Source organism: Harpia harpyja, chromosome 1, assembly GCF_026419915.1.
Source record: "Harpia harpyja isolate bHarHar1 chromosome 1, bHarHar1 primary haplotype, whole genome shotgun sequence".
In the NCBI taxonomy this organism is placed as follows: domain Eukaryota; kingdom Metazoa; phylum Chordata; class Aves; order Accipitriformes; family Accipitridae; genus Harpia; species Harpia harpyja.
Window position 1 is genome coordinate 6,853,041 of NC_068940.1, and position 22,349 is coordinate 6,875,389.

Genomic DNA, 22,349 nt, shown 5'->3' on the forward strand with positions numbered 1-22,349 from the left:
AGAATGGGAATACTAGAGCAAAGAAATGAACACCACTGCAAATATTGGAAGAAATCATTGCCTGGCGTATGTAGTCAGAACTCCCCTGGACTAGGATTTATCCTGAGCAATGTACTTAAGTTCCCTAAACCTTTGTTAAATCAACATATTTTGAAATTGCAGGAGGATTTGAATGTTCATGTCATCTTTGTAGCCAATTTGTTGTAACCGACTTTTCTCTGAAAAAAACGTATTGTATCTGTCTAAAAGCTGCTCCCCTCCTCAGAACATGTGTAATTCTTTTGTTCTTAAAGCTATTTAATAACTTTTGCAAAATCAACATAGGAAAATGAACAAGGTCTGTGAATGGAAAGATGACTTAGGAGGAACTGATCTATAGAGAATCCTTTTGTAAGAAGTATTATTTGCCTCCTGCCTTTTGTCCTCTGCTAAAAAAATACTTATTTAAAATTTGGTTCAAAAGCTGAATAGAAATAAGATAACAAAAACAACCAGTGCTGTCTGGCATGGTTCTGTTTGTCTGTCTCATAATTATAGCATCATTATCTGGATTTTAGTAAACGTCTGCCCAGTGCTGAAATTATCTTAAATGCACAGACAACACAAATCTGTGTACAGGGAAAATGGCATTATCCAAGGGACATCTATACCTTTTGGGTTTAAATACCAGGTTAAAGGGAATAGGCAAAATACTGCCTGTGACTGTATGCCTCTTCAGATGTCAGTATGGTTGCTGATGAATATTCTGTTGGTATTTTCCCTAACAGCTGTTGCTGCATTGCCAAGTTACACAGAAGCAAGTGTACATGGAGTCCTATGCATAAGATGCAAAGAAAAGTATCTAGGTTTTTTTGCTGCAGGGTATCTTCTGCTAAATCAGTATGGTGGTTGCTGTGGGCTGATGGTGTTGAAAACCTCTGAAAAATTGTTCCCATGGCTCCACTTCTTCCCTTTGTTGGATTTGAAGGTAGAAGGAACAAAGTCACTCATGTCTCTGGTGAGAGGATTTATGGCTAAACAGTCTCTCAGGCTGGAATTTGGCACATTAGACTCCCATCCACTTGCATATGGATGAGAGCAATGAACTACCTTTAATACAAAGTGGTCTTTGGACTTTCAGTGGTCTACAAAACAAACCCAAATTGCTTGTTGATTTGAGTGAAACTGTGGATGGTAAGGCTCTGTGTATTTTTACACCCTCTTAGTGGGGTGGTTGTGGCCAGAGAAAGAAATACTACTCCTTCGGGAACACTTTTAAATGATCTACTCCTCTGTGGAAGCTGCCAATCGTATACTCAGTCTTGCGCTCCATGTACATCTAAATGCTTCATTGACTTGTACCAAGAGGTGGAAACTGCCCTGCTTGTTTTAATACATTCCTGATGATTTTGGTGAAAAATCTAAATGTGTAAAGAATACAAGATCCTGCCCACTAGCAGCCAAAAGGACAAAATTTCAAATTTGCTACTCTGGGGAATCAGGAAAAAAAACCCCAACAGTAAGAGCAAGCTCTTGAAGTTAGAAGGAAACCAGGGAGGAAAAGCTGTGATTAAGCTGAAAGCCATCTATCAGAGCAGATCTTCCCATCTTATAGAATCACAGAACAGCCCAGGTTGGAAGGGACCTCAAAAGGTCATCTGGTCCAAACTTTCATGGGAGAGGGAGCCTAGATGAGCTTATCTAGTGCCCTGTCCAGCTTCTCACGTGGCAAAGGATTCTGGTTCCCCATACACTGTAAGGGGAGAGCTGAGTAGCGCTTCCTAGCCTACCTCATCAGATTGCCGTGTTGGTGGCTTTCAATCTGATTGTTAATTATTCTTTTTTATTGCATGTTTTTGTATTAGACACTTAGCTCTTCTTTGTAATTAGACATAGTGATTATAGTATCTTTTTATATTACACTGGAGTGTTCCTTTAATGCAGACATCAAATAAAACAAAACACATTAAAAAAAAAATAAAAAGGACTGCAACAGTAATGCTTGGGTCCGAAGGATTGAAGAAGCGGGAGAAAGCAAGTTGCAGTTATTGCTTTTGGCTCCAGCAACGCAGTTGGTTTTGTTTTTTTTTTTATTCCTCTCCAAATTATGTTTATTCATTTATTACAACCCACTGAATGAATTAAATATAAAACCAATCCAGATTTTTAAAGACAGACATTATGTGTTGTATCTAAATGCAACTTTTTTGTTGTTGTTCAATTGCTGGGAAACATTTTTCTTCTTAGTGTTAATGTTTCCTGAAGAAAGGGTTACATGGGGTGAGGAAAGAACACTCAGGATGGAAGAAGTAGTAGCAGAGTATCTAATACCACAGAGCGGATTCATGCTGTTCCTTCATGGCAGCATCCACACAGTGATCAGCAGTCTGACAGCTTCCCTTTATCTAAGGAAGAACACGTGTATTCCAGGAATACTGTTCCACATGGCCCCATCTGGGAGTTTGTTTCAGAACAGAATTACCTTCCCCATGATAAGAATCTTTGCTTGAGGAATTATTTTGGAAAAAGTTCAACTGCTAGTGAAAAAAAAATTTAAAAGTGCATGATTCAGAGCATAAAGCTTTGATTACCGCTCTCTTAGGAGGATGGACGAGGAAGCAAGGGTCCAAGGAGCTGTCCCTGGAACACATTTTAGAACAAGCTGTTGGGATTGACTGTAATGTCATGCAGAGGCTTGTTGTGTGAGATACACCAGTCATTTGGCTCCCAGTGAATGAAGCAGGTTTCCTTCACCACCCTTGGCTCTGAGTGGTTCCTGAACAGTGCACAAGTAGTGAGGAAGGAGATTTCTTCCTGGTGTAAGCATCATCAGCGCTTGGTGGCATCTAGTGAGACTGGCATGAGAGAGTGGGATAGAACTGCCCTGAGGAGGCAGCTGGTGTGATGTGGTGTGAGGTGTTTGCTGAACCTAAGACACTTCAAACTAAGATGGTTTTATAGTAGTTCAGTAGCTAATTCATGAGTGTCTCAACAGAGACAATAGTGGAGAGATGACACCTTAGCAGCCAGATATTAGTCATACCTTCTACAAAATCCCTGATCCCGTTCCACATAGAGTTCCATGTAATATAAGTCCAAGAAACACTAAAGTTTGAGTGAACTCTCTTATTTTTACATGATTTTAAAGACTGCTTTGATTCCTTCAGTTGCTTATACAAGTATAAATCAGGAGTAACTTTTGGAGTGACTGTATTCCAGAGGAAAGTCTGCAAATGAAGTAAATCCTCCACTTAGTTGGAGACCTGGGTGGAGGAGGGCAACCATCCTTTGTAAGAGCTGTGTTTGAAAGTGCTCAGAAGATAAGATACACCAGCTGTGTTAAAACAAGCCATTTTCATCTCACACATACACCCTGCAATTCTACTTTTTAATTTCTAGGCAATCACACTGCTGGAATCTTATTCAGCCATTGAGTAAAATATATGTTTGTCTTGCAATTATGTAAATAAGGTAAGTGGTTAAGATTTAGACCTAGAATAATAATGTTAACATCATTGTCCCTTCAATAAACAGCAAGCTTTGGATGTAATGTTGGTTTTGCTATATATGTTCCATGCCACAGACAAACACAGGCTGACACAGAGATGATGTGGTATTCTTATTGTATTTGAAACAATATTTAGGCAGGGTAACTCCTACAGCCATTTACATGTGTTTGAAAGAAAGGCCTGTTTCATCAATGGGAATGTGTCAGAATTTTGTAATAAAGCATGCTGTGTAATATATTTAAACACAGTCCAAATTAATTAAAGTGTAGTGGACGTGAAAGATACATACTCAATGTGACATTTCAAATAGGGAGAAAATATGATAATGAGCTATTTCCATGTGTTGCCATCCTTCTGGTTAAATAATACTTCTGTTTTCAATGAAGCCACTGAGCAATAACATTCATTTTTGGAGTTCCACAGTGGTTAGAGCTGATTGTATACAGGCTGTAATCATTATCCTAATTCTGCCCAGGAAACCCTCTCTCCCCACCATGGAGAAATTTGGAATAAAAAGTCTCGTTCCAGGAAAAAGAATTTCCAAATAATCCTGGGCACCAGATCAAAATATGAGCTCCAAATCCGTTCCTTTTTCTTAATAAGAATCAGCACTTTGAAAAATGCTGCTTCACAAGGAAATAATTGCATTAGTCAGCCTCTTGGCACTGGTGTGGGCTGCAGCCTTCTCTTAAAATGAGGTCCAGCCTCGCCCTGCAGTGCATCCAAATCCCCCAAAGATGCAAATAGCCCCAAGACCCTTCGTTAACAGGGATGTTCGTTCACTGCTGGAATTCCTGTAGCTCTGGTGTTGCAAATGGCTGTGTTCTTACAGGCAGAAAACTAAAACATGGGACAACAGGACAGAAAGGGATCTGGAGACATAGCCTGTCTGTAACTGATGCTTGAGGCAGCCTTGGGTAAGAGAGACATCATCTTGCATGCTGAAGAGCAGAAGCCAAAGAAGGAGCTAGATATAAGAGGTGACTATTTCCACAGTGTCCTTTGCTTACAAAGGATCTGATCGCATAGATGGCAAATTTAGCTCTGCCTTAGATGCAGGGCCTTTGGCTAACTGTATAGCCCAAAGGGTTGGTGACATGTGATTACATATTTGCCTCTTGCTAGGTCTGTTCTTTGAATTATAGTGCTTACGATCAGGACAACTCCAATGTTCAGGACCTGACGAGCCCTAGCAAGATTCTGCAAGACTGCTTTGATTGCTCTAGACTGGAGAGATACTGCTTTTAGTCCAGAGAGTGAACCTCTGCACCTTTCACTTGAGTGATTTTTAGAACCATGTCAAAATATTCCTTTTTATTAATCCTCTGATTATCTGATTTTCAACAGTGAAAAGGTTGCATATCATTGGTGAAGGACGAAAGGCAAGCTGTGCGCGTTATTGGACATCAAAGCGTGATGCTGGAGCCTTGATCTACAGGAATAGAAACAAGCCTTGCCTAGCACTGAGACCTTAAACCCTCCAAGGAACCATCCAAGCTGGGCAACACCCCTGAATTCACTAGGAGGTAGGTGTTGAAGTACTTTTCATATGCTTACATTGTCCTTATGTTATTCCAACTTGTCCATTTGAGCCTTTCATCCCATCACCAACAGAACTATTTCTTTCACAGCTGCCCTTCAACTAGACAAGTAATCAGTACCAGTTTTAAGTAATGTAGTAGAGCCTGTAGTGGAAACTATTAAGATTGGTGTGGTACAGAATGGGCAACTCATCTCTTTTGTTCAAAGACTAAGAAAGGGAACTGTTTCCTAAAGTGCAGGGAGAGCAATTTATTTCTAAGATAGTTGTATGCACAACTTCGCAGCTAGCGCTGCTGAGTGCTATTGAATACACGGGAACCGGCTCCCTCCGTGAGGTCGATGATCAGGGCAGGCAGGCAGATGCCCACCCCATCCCTGCTGATGATCACTTTGTTGGCAGTACTCTTTCAGGTTCTCTACATTCCTCCCTCTTTGGGCTAATATTGTACTGATTGTTGTTTGCTCCTATCCAGCTAAATAACCAGTAGCAAGTGCTCCTTTATTGGCTGCCATTGACCTAATGGGAAAACACTATGCAGATGTAGTTTTCAGTCATCATTTGAATATAGACAGAGAAGAAAGATTCATTAACCTGTTAGCGTTAAAACTAAATATAGGAATGTGCATGTGTCAGTAGGGAAAGCATGTAACCCCACCTGTGCCAAATCAGAGCTTGCCAGAACCCTTACCACCTGGTAAAGTGATGGATGGAGCCAGGCTCTGTGTGGTAGATACAGCTTTACCCCTGTGTCACAGAAAGAGCTCTGGGGCAGAGAAAGGGGGAGGCTTGCAAAGGTGGAAATTAGTTGCAACACTTTTACAGGCTTTTGTGCATCTGTGGGAGGGGGGAACTGCTACTGGATAGTTTACTTTGTGCCCTTGCCAAGGTACTACAGAAATGCCCTGTCAAAGACAACAGAGGAATCCAGACCGTGTGCTCTGTGCTTTAACTACTAGGCTGTGCTGGTTCGTCTGCATTTAGATTCAGCTATTCTGTCGCTGGAGTATTCTAGCATTGTGGTCTCAAGGCACTCCGAGGTGTCTGAACAAAGAGAAAGATTCTGCTGCTGCCTTGGAGATGGTTTTCTGAAAAAGAAACACAACAGATAAAGTTCAGACCTGTAGGATCTAAGCTAGACTTACTGCTCTGGTGTGCGCTGGTCTGCCTGCACTGCTGCTTTGGCAGACTGGCAGTGCCCAGCAACCCCACCGAGAGGTAGGGGTGGTGCTGGGCAAGGGGCTGTCGTGTTATGTCCTGTCCTGAAGAAGATGGGGTTATCCTCAGATAAAATACACCTGTGTGTGTTTGGGAGGAAAGAGTGGGAGAATGAAGCAATAACAAAGATAATGTCTTCTATCACCAAAGAAAGGGTAAGTCAGGAAGAATTTGGAAGGGGGCAGTGGCATTACAGCTGTCAGTGTGGGATGTTTATGGCATTGAAGTAGGTGAGAGATTACTACTGGTTGGAAATTTTCCACCAAAATGTTTTTTCTTAGGGGAAGATTACCCATTAGTTTTAAAAGGGATGGGGTTTTGTGTGAGAGAGACTCTCATCCTCAGATTCAGAATGTGCTGAATGTGAGAAGGGCATGTGTGTACCTGTCCATCCCAGTCTTCTCCTGCTTCGCAGCACCTGCGCTGTAAATCTGAGATTTAAGTGCTGCACATTCAAGTATTCCCCTTTGCCTGCTGCAGATCAGACATTGAGTATTGACTCCAGCATCTTCTGGATGATTGTCCTAGTGAACAGGAGCTACGCTGTCTCAGGCTGAATATGGACAGTTGTCCCTCTGGCTTTGCTAGTTCAGAGATCTCTGTTCTTTACCAAATGGAGAATAAGAAAAAATTGTGAAACTGCGAAATCTGTTACGGATTATAGGGAAAACCAGACATGCTTGTGATCAGTGCAGTTATCACTGGCAGAGGGATGGTGGGAGTTGATTGTCTGAACAGCAAGAAGGGAAGATAGTGGGCTGGAAGGCAAAAACAAGAAAGCTGTTTGCAGTGAAGGAGGGAGAGCTGATAGAATGATGCATGGAGGGAACTGCGCAAGAGTGGAAATAACACGTTGGGCAGCAACATTGATTTGAGGGAAGCCCTGAAGTGCCAGCTCTACAGATCAACAACTCGGACAAATTAGAGAAACTAGTCCAGGATAGGTTTAGACAGAAGCAACCCAGTTCTCTTGCGTTATGCTCCCAGACTGTGCAAGAATGGCACTGAATTGAATATGGCCTGTGAGAGCCCAGAGGGCAGCTGTTGATTAAAAACCTGTGCAAGAGAGAGAGACAAGGACCAGGGCAGGGCTGCTGGGTTCAGAAAAAGGAGGGTTGAAGGGGGTGCGAGGGCATCAGTTAATCTGGAGCATTCTGCATGGGGGGTAAGATATAGAGACTGCTGTAAGGGCGTAAAATGGGTGAGACTTTAAGAAAATAAATCTGGTTAGGAAGGGAATGGAAATGAAATAGCACATGACCTCTGGTAAGTAAGGGAGTGAGAGGACATGATATCTAGAGAGCAGGCAGAAACGAGACAGAAGGAGGGGGATTGCCTTTCTAATTATGGGTATCTGTAACTTTCCTGAGATATAATGGGCAGAGGATGACTAACAAATGGCTGAGTCACAGAAACCGTGTGACTGAGAGTCTAAATTCAGCTGCTGAGGGGCCTGAATATTCACATGAAACTTGGAAATTTTCCTCTAATACTATTCTGGTGCAGGTGATCCTAAACCTCCTATGGCAAAAAAACTTTCCAACTGCTGTTTGGAAACATCTAGCTCAGTAAATAGGTCAATATTCATTCTGGCAGGCAAGTTTATTACCCGATTCACCCATTCCTAGTGGAGAACGCCACTTTTGGCCAACTAAACAATTGTTTGTCCATTTTTTACTCGTAGAACCATTTGCAGGAAACTTTAATCAAATGTTGTTTGAGCCTTCACTGTAGCCATTTGGTGAATGATGTTGCTCAGAGTCAGAACAATGCTCTGGCAGTCTTTGTAAGCCAACTTATTACATTAACCATCTACTACTTGTAGAACTTTCAAATACTTGATGCTTCAGGAAATAAGGAGAACACGTGTCCTCTGTTTTAAGGTGCTGACTATTGAAAGTCTTTGTTTCATGCATCGTTAATGCTGGCATAAATTGGTAGTGCTACCAAAAGAAGTGACCCGTGCCTTCCATGGGAACTCATGTAGGTTAGAATTATCTGTTGTCCTGGTCACCTGCTGATTGATCAGGTACAATCATGGTTGTCTGAAGTATTTCAGATAGTACATTTAGGGAAAAGATATAAATGTGAAATACCCCCCACCCCTCAAGAATGGGATAATTTATTTTCCTGATAGCAATTACGGAAGAAATGCAGGCTGATGGAAACCAGGATTAATGTCCCTCCCCAGCTGAGCTGGAGTTTCTGTGTGCGCAGTAGGGAGATTTGGGCAGCAGTGGGCTTTTGTGGGTAGTGTAGATTAATGAAGTTTACCTTCTTCTGACTTGGCAATCTGTAGTTTACTTGAGATAAGTGAGTTGACCCACTTCTCCCTTACCTTTTTGTCACTGGGAAAGGGCAATAAAACAAGCAAGCTGGCTACTGAGGACGAATGTAGAGTAAGCAGGCTTTTAGCCTCAGGTCTTAGACATTAGTCATATGCAAATCAGTGATAAATCAGTGCCACCTGGCTCATGAAGCTGCCTAGGAAATTGCCAACTGAAAACATGATTTTTTAAAAGTACACAACTAATCCTTCTCTCCATAAAGAAACAGTTCTGACTTCCCTGCTCAGCAGCATTTTTCAGAGCAGGAGCTGGGCTTTTTCCACAAGGTTTCCCTGAAGTTCTACATGGGCAGAAGGGAATCAAGGAGTTACCCGACTCCTAACCCTTCCTTAGTGCTCTTCCATCCCTTCTTCATAATAGCCAGAGGGTCTCAGCAGCTGATGCTTTTATGAAACAGCAGAGAGGAGGTGGTTCTGATTTTGTTTCTTTGTGAAAAGTTTCACTGTCACAATTCCCTGGGTTTTACACAGTGCTCTGGGGTTCTGTCTGCACAATAGCTAGTTTTAAACATTTCTGTTTAATCAAGAGTGAAGTAAATGTCAGAAATTCAATGTTCTAGATCAGCAGTTTCCAACACTGATACATCTTAATCAAGCAATTAGGTGCCTTTTTTGTTATTGTTTGGTGTTTTCCACATTGGAGAAGGGAACAGATTTGCTGCTTTGCTCTGATGACTGCTAGCAGCAGTGTTTGTTGTTAACAGAGACATTTACACCTAACCACCAGTTGGCAGGTGTTAACACTTTGTTACTTGCTATTCCCACATGCTGAGGATTGTGGGAAAGCTGTCAAGCTCTCTGTCTTGTGTAACACTTAGCTTTTACAATAACAACAACAACAAGAAGCTCCGAACAAATGCAGAAGCTCTGTAAGAATGCAGCGCTAGCAAGGGAAACAATAGGACGGATTCTCAGGCCTCCCGCTTGGATGGGAGGTAATATGAGGCTTTGTGGAAAGTTTGAGATATTTCCTTATCTTGATTTGGAAGCGGGTAGATGGAGGTTGAGTGCCTTTTTTTTTTTTTTTTTTTTTTTTTAATTCGTGATATGGTCTGATCTTTAGAAGAAACCAAGAATGTACCGTGTGTGCCCCAACATTTCTAGTCTGCCTCTGACATTTGTACTTGTTTGTATTCAGGAAAAAAAGGTATGAATACAGCATACAATCTGAGAAAATAACACAGAAAGAGGATAGGAATGCTTTGATTTGTTTGGGGGTGACTGGCAAGCAAGAAATGAGAATTTCTATTAGTACAGCCCTTCTGGAGAGCTCAGATGTGGCCAGAACAAAAAGACTCTCTGTGAACTATAGCAAATAGATATATAAAAATACTTTTTTTCTCTTTTGCTTGCTGTCATCCACATGCTCGCACATACTCTGCCTTTGCAGCCACAAGGTCGTTGTTTTATAGTCGAGTGATCCAAGTGATTGATTTATTACTGATGAAATGAGGTTTGATTGATTTTTTTGATTTACATGAAGACAGTAAAGAAGGAAGAGTGGGAGGTGCAAGGCAGCTGCAGAGCTGAGTACAAAGCAGAAACTCGCTAGAGCAAGTGGGCCAAACACTGCAATGACTTATATCAGTGGTCAGTTTATATGGCTGATTTTAATAGGGCTGCACTGCATAACTGCACCCTTTCCCCTGAAACAGTGTTATACTGATCATTTCTTTAACCTGCAGAATTATGCCATCAGTGAGGAGGGATTTCATGCATTTGCGTTTTGATGGGAGTGCTTCAGATGAAGGGAATGTGATAAAAGGAGTGATGGTGGATTTTCTTGCATGTGGACTATGGCTTGGCTGCCTTTCGAGCATGATTCCAAGTTTGGAGTCGTTCTCCAGTTCATCTTATGTCCAAACTGAACACTAGCTTTGGATCAGCTTTACGATGTGGTAGGAAAGAAACTTATCCTTGCGCTATGAATATAGGCTGGGTTCAGGATAGGGCATTTCTTGAGATACACCCATGCTGAGTTGAATCCGCCAATGCCCATCCTGTCAAACCTGAGGAGATGGTCCCCTTACAGGTGGGTTGGCCCAGTTCTTTCCTGCAAAGGTTCCTACTGCATGCCAAGAAGCCCTGTGGGATTTGGAGGCAGCTGAGCAGCAGGTTGTTAACAATATGGTTGCACGGTCATGCTTTAGTGGCCTGCCCCCAGGTCTGCGTTACATGAGGCAGTGTCAACTTAGCCTTGAAGTCTCTGAATTTGAGTTGATTTCAATTCTGGAAGACAGGTTCGAGATTAGTCAAAAGTTAGGGGCTTAATGGAGGAATCACTGGATGAAATCCCCTGGGCCGTATTTTGCACTGGGTGGGATCGCAATGGTCTGTTCTGACTTCACAGGTCTGCAAACCACTACAGTAATCAGGTTTTTTTAATGGAGGTAGCATTATTTTCTTGACATGAAAATCATCCCTGTACCTGTGCATCGCTTTAAAAAGTCTTCATGTTTGCAGAGCCACCTCCTGCAAGCTGGTTCTGAAAGATCTGCCTGCTAAACTTGGGTGTGTGGGGGAGGTACTGGCTTGCATGCATCTGCACGATATATTTCCTAACTTCAGACTTCTCTTTAAAAAATTATTCGCTCTTGCTTGGCCACAGGAAGCAAGTCAGGGGAGTCACTAATATTGGTAAAATCAATATGTGGAACAAATATTCATAAACACATATTGTGTGTAGGCATGGTCCTGAATTTGTTCCTGTGCATATTAAGTTATATTTGTGTCTTTTGAAAACCCTAGGTAGAAAAATCTTGTAGCTTAGGGAAGCCACAGTGAAAGTGAGAGGAGGGAAGACCAGTCATTTCATAAATGGGCCTCAGAAAGTGAGTTTGACTTCTGCCACACACCCTCTGTTGACTTAATTTTTTTGTGCGCTACTTGGTTTTTTATTAGTGGGGACATGTAGCGTGATACGTAGATTTTGTAGGGCTTGAAAAGCATGTGCTGATTGTTTTTGAGGTGCTCAGGTGAAAATAGGTGTTTTAATGCAATGAAATTGTAGATTTGATTTGAGGGTGTGGCTACAGGCTGACAAAAGACAAAGTTAACAGGCAATAAGAAGGTCCTTTCCTGAGACTGGAAGTCCATCCTCCCACCTGAAGGCCCAGGCATAGCTGTGAGCACAGTCTCGTCCACTGCAGCTCTGAGCAAAGTGGGTTATCCCATTTACTTTGGAGTGCAACATGTTGGGAAAGATGCTAGCAATCCTCTGTGTGTTCCTTTGTTGGGGGGTGAGATCTCCCTGAAACGTGGCAGTGGCTTTGCTGTGGTCATATGATTTCATCTGCAGTTGCTATTTTCTACTTGTACTGTGGAGGTGCCTAGAGGACTAACAGTGAGGACTTGGATATAGCTGGTTTGGGCCATAGGTATGCACAAGAGTCAGTTCCTCCTTCAGGGACTGTCTGTCTGGAGTGCTGATCCTGAAGACATGAGACCAATCACTTAATCTACTTGCTTATACGAATATCTGAAGGACTGGGGCTGAGCTTTGTGGCTTCTCAGCACCTTAGCTGCCCTAGTTTGAGTAGAGTCATCAGCATTTTCCAAGGGGATTCATGTTTAATTTGGATTATTTGATCTCCATACGCAAAACAAGGAAGGAAAGATTTCCTGAACTACTGGCAGGATTTCTGTTCTTTTTTTCCCTTCTTTATAAACTTCATTTGCTTCTTTTTTTTCTTCTTTCTTTTTCCCACCCCACCCAGGCTTAAACAGTGCCGGGAAATTCTGTACTTAACCAGCTGTACTGTCTGAGGAAAGCCAAGTGGTTTTTTTTTTTCCATGCATCAAAATCATAATAGTTTGAAATGACTTACTAACTCACTGAGTTTCCCAGAGAGAAGACATCAGCTACTTAACTAATATGCCCCTTGTACTTAGCCAAAAGGCCAAACAAAGGTTAGGGCAAGTGGATACACACAACTTCTTTATCCAAGTCCTTGAGGATTTCCCATTAGCTAAGTCAGAGTTTCTTCCTTTTTTTTTTTTCCAAGCAAAAATAATTAACATGGATCAAGTAAAATCGGTTAATTTTTTTCATTGCAGCCCTCTTCCTGGTGCACACTCTGCAGTCTGTGGACAGAGAAGCTATAGTTGGTTACTCAAATGGCTGTCTTGCCTGAAAAAATACAGTGATACCCTCAAATAGCTCACCTCAAATTGGGTCATTGCTTGAGAATGCGTATTATGAAATAGTTTTAGATCAAGTTGATTTGTGTGTTAGCAAATAGATCAAATAAACATTTCCTTGTATATAACCACTGCTTCTGTGTTGATGACAAAATTGTGTTACGCGTGTTTCTTTATCACTTCGCAGCAGTGTGACTTTTTTTTTGGTACTATTAAATGAAGTCCTAAAACACTGCAGTTCTGTGGGTTAGTACCGTCTTGCTCTGCTAGCAATAGAAAAATGTTTGTTTGGACTGGCAAGAAACACTATTCTGTTATTTACTGTGCTTTTTGGTGGGCGCATTGTATGTTCTGGGCCATGGCATACACAGTATATAATAACGCAACGTTCACAAGCATTCGCACCCAAATCAGGATGGAGAAACCTGTATCAGTAAAAACATTGTGACCTACAGCTAAGTGTTATCTGTGTCTGGAGTTCCCAAAATGCCCAGGGTGTGCTCACGCGACAAGAAATGGTGCACCAAAATAGAACCCTGCATGAGAAAGCGTCCAGGCTGCAATAATATTTCCTCAGCCGCACTGGCTGTTGTCGGGCCCTTCCTGGCAGAGCTGGACCGCGTCCACAGGTCATGTTGACTTTGTCTGGATTGATGGGGTTTCAGCAGCTGTCCCCTGCTGCTGTCAGGAAGCCAGGTTGGGAGCCGTAAGGTGAAACAGCCCTGTAAGATTAAGAAGGAGTGCCAGTGCCGGGCTGTGAGCGGTGGTGTGATTGGTGTCCGAAAGAATCGTATCCAGCAATACGCACTGTGTCCGTACCCGTGTCTGGGTGTGTCAGAGGACTCCATAGGAAGAAGTGTGGAATCTGGGGGCAAATTTGGGGCAGATAGGTCTCTAGTTCCCTTGCTCTTCTGACCCCATAGAGATCTCCAGCTGATGCGGTACGTAACTCCTGCGTCATTGTCCAGCTGTTGCCGTGTGACTGCGCGGGTCCCTTGCTGGGATGAGATCCATGTCCACCCTTGCTAACTCTGGTGGCACAAAAGCTGTCCTCCCTAATGCACTGTTTGCTGCGTTGTACGTTTCAGGAAGGTATCAGAGAAGAAGAAATGGAAAAGGGGTCTGGATGTCCCCAGAATAGGCAAATTAGTGAAACCTGCTGAACCTACAAAAATGCCTAAGAAATGTCTCCCTTTTCCCTGGGTGTGTTTATATCTTACCTGCACTTCACTGCCAGACTGGTGGGACTTGGAGCTGATAAGAGGCATCTCATGGGAAATAGTTTTTTCAAGCAGCAAGTCTGAGCTGTAGGACTTGGGGAGTCAAGGACTGGTCTTCTCCCATCAGAAGGTCACTCCTGGAGTACAGATGTTTTGCAGACCTTTGGTTTGATACTAATTAATTATGTGGATTTTTGAATACTTGGATCCTAGGTGGCAAATAGTTGGATCCAGGTGGTAACTGGTACAGATAGCAGAAAGTGAACAGCAACTTTGCTTCTGTTTTGTTTATGGGGTTGTTTTTTTTTTTCCTTGGGTACTTAAAAATTCCAATCTTGCTGCATTAAACTAAGTCATGCAGAAATGCTCCAGCTGTTCTTTGCATTGTGGAAGCCAAATTCAGCATTTTGATGGGTTTTTTTCCTTTGTTTTTGAGAGACCAGTTGTGAAACTATTTGATGTGTTAGGTAACAAAATCTTACCTGTACTCTCCTTCCAGTTATTTGGATTTTCCTAGCTATCTTATTTAAGGTGGACTCCTTCCAGCTTATCGTGTAAAATACCAAGGAGGTAAAACTGGCCAGCCTTTTTGTGAACTGGGACGTCTAGCGGTGCAGGTGAACTATTAGCCTTTTAGGCTCCCTCTTTTCCTTCACTAATACTCTGATGGCAGATGAACTCACAGGAATTTTGGTCAAAAGCAGTAGAACACATCCATAAATAATTTCTGTGGTAAAAAAAAATTCTGTTTTTAAAAAAAAGCTTTATTTGCTATGACGTGTGGTGAACCTTTCTCAGCTCCTCCATTTGCAGGAAGATGCAATCCTTCCTTTAATACTCCTAAGGGAGAATCCATTGAAGTTTGGGGATGTTTTTTGTTTGTTTTTGAAAATAAGATTTGTGTCCTTTTTTCCTAATAATTTTCAGGTGTGAGCTCTCTCTGAAATGTAGATGATCTTCATTATGGTGTTTTAATGAAGGCCCATGTCTCTGCGTAAAAGTGAGTTGCCTGCCCTCACTTCACACTCGGTGTATGAAGGAACAGGAATGCTGAGTTTGGGAGTGCTCACCCCATGGCATTAATCCCTAGAGCGGTGGGACCCGTGTCTGTTTTGGGATGGTCATGACATATTTCATTTCAGAGTCCTGCTTGTGACCTTCTGCTTATGCTGTGGTTTCTGGATGCATGATCAGGAGAACAGTACTTGCACTAAGCAGCTCCAGGGATTGATAGGGACACTGGGTAACCTCATGCTTACATGCAACATGGGATAGTCCCCCATCCCTGAAGTAAGCATGGACTTTCAGCGGTCAGTTCCTTGTGGTTTAATGGAGAAGAAAATAACCTGTGTCCATTATCAAATTATGCAGAGTCCTTTCCACAGGACTTGTGATTTCAAATTTGTTCCTCTTGTTGTTTTCAGCGAAGCTGTTTGAGGATTTCCAGGGTTACTAATATTTTTAATCTAAGCCTTTTTAATTTAAAGGTCAGTCAGCTCTCATAAGGCTAGAGCCAGGTGACTGGTGAAGGTCATGGCCAAGTGACAGGTGCAGTGTTAACTAGGCTGTTATCAGTGACTGCACCAGGTACAGTTCTGTACCTGACCATATGACAGTACGTAGCCTGTTTTGATCTTCATTTTCTCCCTTTAATTGGGTGGCCTTTCTTGTGTGTCTCCATGCCTGTAGTCTTGTTAACTTGTGAGCACAGAATGGACTGGCCAGGATATCAAAAGACTGGGTACTTAAAATGAACAAAACCATACATCAGTTTATAGCAATTCAAAGAATATGGCAGCATTTGCACTTCTGATACCACCTGCTTTGTGTGCCAAAGATTGTAATGGGAACAAAAAACTTACAAGGTTTGGGGAAAAAAGAAAGCCTTTTTGTGAAAAAAAAAAAAAAAAAAAATTAAAGAAAAAAGCAACAGAAGTTGTCTTGGGATGTGAGTGAAGCAGAAATATTTGTCATGAACTGAGTGAATGAGGTGGATCTAATCACTGTGTAACAAAACAAAGGAAGATGGCTTAGCAGCCATTTAAATTTCAGATACTTGGTGCTACTGAAGTGCTACAGATTTGACAGCTGTAGGTAAATGTTGAAAATGTCAGTCCAGTCCATTTTCTGGGGTTTGCCAGGATCACAGAGGTACTCGTATAGAAATCCATCAAATACTATTACCTCCATATATGTGTTAATAATATTCTTAATCTTCTTTATATTTTTCTCTTGGGCCTATATATGCTGCATGAATATTTCCTGGCATGCCTACAGATCTCTAATTGTTTGTATATTTGGCTTGCCTCAAGCCAACTTTAAATGAATGTGTACGGGAATCTTTGCTGTGTATGGGATTATTTAAGTACCATCACTATACCTGTGTGGTATTGTTGATCATGTGTCATCCCATTCAAAAAAACCCAAAGAAAATGCAGAAGGGGAATCCTGATTAGTTTTTGATCAAAGTGATATATTGGGGAATCCGGTCAGTGATATGCAGAGGTGTTAGGGCTCCTTCTGCACATTTCAAACTTCTGTTGGTAGAAGTAATTGTTTATATTTTTTTCAGGGTAGCCTAGAGGGGATAAGGCTGTGCTTTTGCAACTCATCTAGAAATGTCTGAAGTAGCTTTACGCTACCTTGTCTGATAGCACAGAGTTTGGTGTGGGCAGATGTCTTGCCTCTGACACTTGATAAATACACGGGGGACACTTCTTCTCAGGTGAGTTTGCTGCTTAGTCTGAACCAGAACTGAGCTATCTTTTCGTTTTGTCTCCCTCAGCAGCCCTTCCTTTGGATCCCAGCACTAAGTGTGTTGCATGAAGCCCTCTGTTTTACGTGCACCAGATGAAGTAGTTGCCTCTGGGGATGGGCAGCCAGCAACTTGAATATACCCGTAGCAGTGGTGACAGTGAGTTTCTGAGTAAATGCCAGTGAATGGGGAGGCAGAGGCAGACAAAGGTCAGGAAGTTGGGCCCACAAGATAGCAAAAGAAGTTATGAAATATGGTGCTATAAAAAAAATCTTCTGTGGGGTCCTCAAACCATTGGCACGTCTCTGTTGTGGTTTATGACATTTCTGGCATGACAGAGAATGACATCCCTGTCTTTCAGTGTTCGAGGTTGTTGTGGTTTAACCCCAGCCAGCAACTAAGCACCATGCAGCTGCTCACTCACTCATCACCCACCCAGTGGGATGGGGGAGAGAATCAGGGGAAAAAAACCCATAAAACTCATAGGTTGAGATAAAGACATTTTAATAGGGCAGAAAGGAAGAAAATAATGATGATGATGATAATAAAATGACAACAATAATAATAATAATAATAATAATAAAAGAATTGGAATATACAAAACAAGTGATGCACAATGCAATTGCTCACCACTCGACAACTGATGCCCAGTTAGTTCCCGGGCAGTGATTCCCCCCCTCCCCCGGCCTATTGCCCCCCAGTTTATATACTGGGCATGACGTCACATGGTATGGAATACCCCTTTGGCCAGTTTGGGTCAGCTGTCCTGGCTGTGTCCCCTCCCAACTTCTTGTGCCCCTCCAGCCTTCTTGCTGGCTGGACATCAGAAGCTGAAAAGTCCTTGACTTAGTCTAAACACTACTGAGCAACAACTGAAAACATCAATGTATTATCAACATTCTTCTCATACTGAATCCAAACCACAACATTATGCCAGCTACTAGGAAGAAAATTAACTCTATCCCAGCCAAAACCAGGACAAGGGTTATTTATCGGGTGTCATTGCCTTTGAGCCAGCTGTTCCCAACAGGTACTCTCATGTCCTTTCCTTATTCCTGCACTGTTGCTCTGCTTTGCTGTTTCTGTGTGGTGTTATTTACTACATGAGGAAAAAAAGACAGGGTGAGAAAAATGCCTGGTGTATTTGCTTGAATAGCACACTGTAGGGGCCAGATTTCTCAAGGAACATTTGTGCCTGTGTGGCACTGACACTTGAAGCAGGGCAATTAGGTGTGCAGAACAGAGCGTGCAAATGCCTGCAGAAATCTGGCTGATCATGGCCAACACACTCTGATGCAGGTACAAATGCTGATTATGAGGCTCAGTGCTACGCCAGTGGCACACTCAGAAGTGTTTGGCAACGGTCCTGACAGTGTCGGGGTTGAGGCTTTGGCAAAAAAGGTACTGAGCTACATGGATTTGCCCCATAGACCATACGTGGCCCTTGGGCCACCAGCTGATACGTCTGAATGAAATCATACCATGTGTAGTATCCCTGACTCAGGGTATTCTCTCTGGTGGTTCAGTTTGGACAGAATTCCAAACTGCTCCAAGCGGTTTGAGTACCATGATGTGGTGAGTGGCCTGGTCTCAGTCATGCTGAAGGGCTTTCATAGTTCAGTCCTTCTGCAAATAGGAGTCTCCAGCCCTAAAGCAAAGAGCAGACTTCCCCAAAGGCAGGGAGGCAAGCTAGAAGAGTGGCTGCTCACAGTTTCTGTTTGGTTCATTCAGGTTAAAAAATCAGCTTTGCATGTGGAGAAAGAGCAGAGGCCTCTGTTGGCTGACTTTCAAGAGACTCGCACCTTCCTTTTCTTCACTTCTGGAGCAGGGAGTTGTGATTTCTTTTCCCTTTCACGTACCCTTACCCCATCACAGACCTACCCTGTCTCTAAAGCTATCGCAAGGAACTTGTCACCTCTCTCTCTGCCCTCACCCCAGCATCTTAACCCACTCTCCCTGTGCTCCCTCACTTTTTGTTTTCCTCGTGTCTCTCTCCATTTCACCCCTCCTTCAGGCAAAATCTCCCCTGCAGAGCTGTGCTGGAATAGAGGCTGCATGTGGGCCGAGAGAGGAGAAAGGATTTAGACACCTCCAAGCACAATGCGTCGTCTTGACAAATAGCCTGGTTATTCTGGGTGAAGAAAGAGAAACAGATCTGACTCTTAGCCATCGCCACTGAAGCCTGTGCTGTTGCTACGCTCCAGGCAGCGCTCAGTTCCCGTAAGAGGAGCAGGTCGATGGGAAGGTTTCTGCGGCTGAGCTCCAAAACGCTCCCCAAGAGTCTCTGGGAGTGTCAGCAGATTTCTAACCGAGCCAAAAGAAAGGCCTCAGCGGATCGCCTGGCTAGCTGACAGCACCTCTGAACTATGCGTAGGATAAGCTGTTGTCACACGCGCAGCCTTCCTGTAAACTTGGGGTGTTTGGCTCCGTCCGTTCCCTCAGAGCATTGCAAAGGACAGGGGCTGTGGAGGCGTTTGATCTGCAGGAGGTTGGTGCAGCGTGGTGGTTAATGCGGTTATCTCTGGGTGGTGAAAGAGAAGGGGAGAAGCTGTTGTGAAAGAGGCTTTTTGATTTCATTACTTTCTTCCCGCACCCTGTATCCTGTCTGTAGAGAGCACTTAACAGATTCATGGACCTGGACTGCCATGTGTGTTGAAAAAAAGAAAAAGTGAGGGAGAGTGAGAGAAAACCAAGGGAATCCATTAAAAATTGCCTCTGCTACCTCATTAATCTTTTGCAGCAAATAATACATGCAAAACTTGGGCTAGCAAAGTCTCCAAAGGATAAAATTATTTTGGTGAGGTTTTAACAAATTAAAGAAATAAATTAAGTCACTAGCACAGCAGGAAAGTGCTTGAGGCCTCCAGGGTTTGTATGTTTTACCATTGTTCTAAAAATAAACTGGGAAAAAAATTTTAAAAGTCTTTCAGTTGAAAAATAATATTTGCTTTAAGTGGCCATGTTTGGGTTTTGCTCCCGCACGGCGCTTCACCACCTTCCCCGGCCCTGCGGCTGACTTTTGGAAACAGAAGCTGGAAAATGGTCGGAGTAGAGGTAGCAACGCCGTGCGGCGAAGGGAGAGGCATGCTGGGTGTTAGCAGGAAGGATGTAAAGCAGAAATTAAAACCCCTGTGCCTCACCCCACTACAAATGATGAGACAACGCACGTGTTAGAGATTAACAATCAGCTTTCTGGCCCCCCAGGCCCAAACCAGTGGGAATATCTCTGATAGCTTTTGTGAGTTTCAGAAGAGAGGTGGCTGGTGCCTCCCAAAAAATGGCCAGGCTGGTCCCCTCCTCTCTCACTGTATTATAGGCTGGTCATTTTTTTAATGAGCAGAACAAGGCTTACCAGGTTGCCAGAAATCAGAGGAACAAGGGCTGCCTTCTGATTTCCCGATTCCATGCTCCTTTTTGTAATTTGCAGTAAAGCGCCTAGAGAGAACAGCATTCCTCCTCTATTTTCTCTTCTCCCCTAAAATTGACTGCTTTCCCTCTCATCCCAGCTGCTACCTCAGTACTTGCTTCCACTGCTGGGCTACCTTCACTTCCCATTCACTGCCTGCTGTCATTTCTTCCAGCTCCACCCAGGCCTTGCCTTGGGGAAGAATAACTACGCTCACTCTTTCTAGCCTGTCCCAGAAATTGGAACAACTGGTTTTTGTCAAAGCTAGCTGAGCTGCATGATCTGCAGGCAAACAGCATTCTGGAGGAGGTTTTTTTTTTAAAGGTATAAATGACAGGTAGGTGCCTAGCTTCCCACTAAAGATTATCACTAGAAGTTAGGTATCATGAATTTCTCCTGCTCCAGCCATTGCTCACACTGAAGCTGAATGCATGCACATTAAAAAAGAAATTAGTTAAAGGATGCCTTCAGAGTTGCAAAGGCAAGGCTGCTGTTTTCTGGCAGGTAATCTGCAAATTGAGTGTAATTCTGCAGTAGTAGGTATTATATATATGCACGAGCAGTATAAGGAAACACTTACTCTGACATTCTGCATAGTTTTTTGCTGCTGGAGCTCTGACAATTGTTCCTCCAACCTCAATTCCCTGCCCTGTAGAAGCCTCTCAAGGGACTTGGCTGCTGATTTTGTGTGGATTACCTGTGCGTGGGGTAATCAAATGTGCACAGCATGCATACACACACGCACTCATACACGCATGTGTGTGATGCTTCCAAGTCAGTGAATGCCAGAACTCTGGTTACCCCTGGTATCTTCAGTTAGGCCCCTTGTGAATGTTTTTCTGCTGTAGCCTTTAATTACATATGCTTCTGCTATTTCCCCCCTCTTTCATCCCTGCCTTATTTCGTGCACAGAATGGGCTGTGCTCAATTACTGAGCAGCAACTTAATATTTAGTTTTCTCCTTGCTGCTCAGTGTGTGGCCCCTAGCCTTATTTACTGCACAATATTCAAGCCCTGCTCTGGTGACAAAATGGTTGATTTCCTCATGGGCTTTTCTCTGTCCTCATCACTGTATGTGTATCTGTGGCTACAGAAGTGATTTATGGTGGAACTTGTTCTGATACTTGTCCCCAGTCTCCTGATGGTGCCCACTTATTGCTTTCATTCTTGGGATGGTTTTAGAGTGGAAAAGTATGCCAGGAAAAGCTGTATAATTCACTGTGAAGGGAGGTAGCTACTTATTTTGTTCATTTGCAGCTAGCGCATGTTCTGTTTTGTTATAAAAGCTGTGGGTGAGCAGCGAGAGGGAGGCTGTTTTATTCTGCCTGCTTCAGTTCTGTAGAGAGGGGAAAACTGCCCCTTCTCAGAAGGCTATGGGGAGGGCAGGAGAGCTTTTGCAGAGTGCAGTGTGGGGCATCCCGTTCTCCCCGATACACCCCCCCAGACATGGAGCAGAGCTCACGGGAAGCTCCTGAGCATGACACTGAGCTGTGACGTCCACACGTGGCCCTCGTAGAGGGTCTCCCGGGAGCCAGTGGGAATGGTGCAGGGCTTGGAGCTGAGCAGAGCCCGCTGAAAACTGTTGGACTGAGAGAAGGATTGGGAGCTCCCTAGTGTGTGAACACAGAGCAGCTAGGAAGGTGCAGTGGGGAAGGAGTGGAGGGGACTGGTTTTTTTTCTGTTCTAAGATCCGTGTTCTCTCTGTTTTGAGTAGCCTGGATTCACATCTCTGCAGATCCTCACCCCTTTGGCAGGCTTGGGCTGATCACATTAAGGAAAAGGTGTGAGAAGACCACCTCAAAGCACTGGCCAGCCTGAAGACCCAGTTGCACCCAAAATGCAAGCAGCTTGGCAGCAGCTGGATTTCTTTGGCCGTATCTGCCTGTGTTGTACACTGTTAAAACCTAATGGCAGTCCTGGCTCTGGGACTCTATAGAAAGCTTCTGGCTCTTGCTGATTGCTGTGTTAACTCCCGAGTGGTTTGGGAAGGTAGGCTCTTTGTGTTGCTGGCATTTTCCCCTGAGGAGAGAGGGAATACGTTTGGTTCCTGTAGGGCTGTAACAACAACCACTGCCTATAAGGAAGACCTGAGACGTTGTGTGGTGTTGGACTCGTGTGACTAACAAGGATGGTGTTTTCTGGGCTGAGGATGACAAGGAATAATCCCCCTTTCCCTGCAGTTAGCAAGTCAGCAAGGTGTTTAAAGGTATTGATGGTTGGTTGGATGGGACTAAG

The 22,349-nt window shown here is 43.4% G+C and overlaps 1 long non-coding RNA gene across 1 annotated transcript in view; it reads left to right on the forward strand.

Moving 5' to 3' along the window:
* The first annotated feature begins 4,845 nt into the window (after window positions 1-4,845).
* LOC128150445 (uncharacterized) overlaps window positions 4,846-22,349 on the forward strand; it is a 29,431-nt gene continuing 11,927 nt past the window's right edge. Inside the window, exon 1 of the long non-coding RNA XR_008238062.1 lies at window positions 4,846-5,014. This is a non-coding gene — a long non-coding RNA (uncharacterized LOC128150445). The remainder of the gene's footprint in view (window positions 5,015-22,349) is intronic.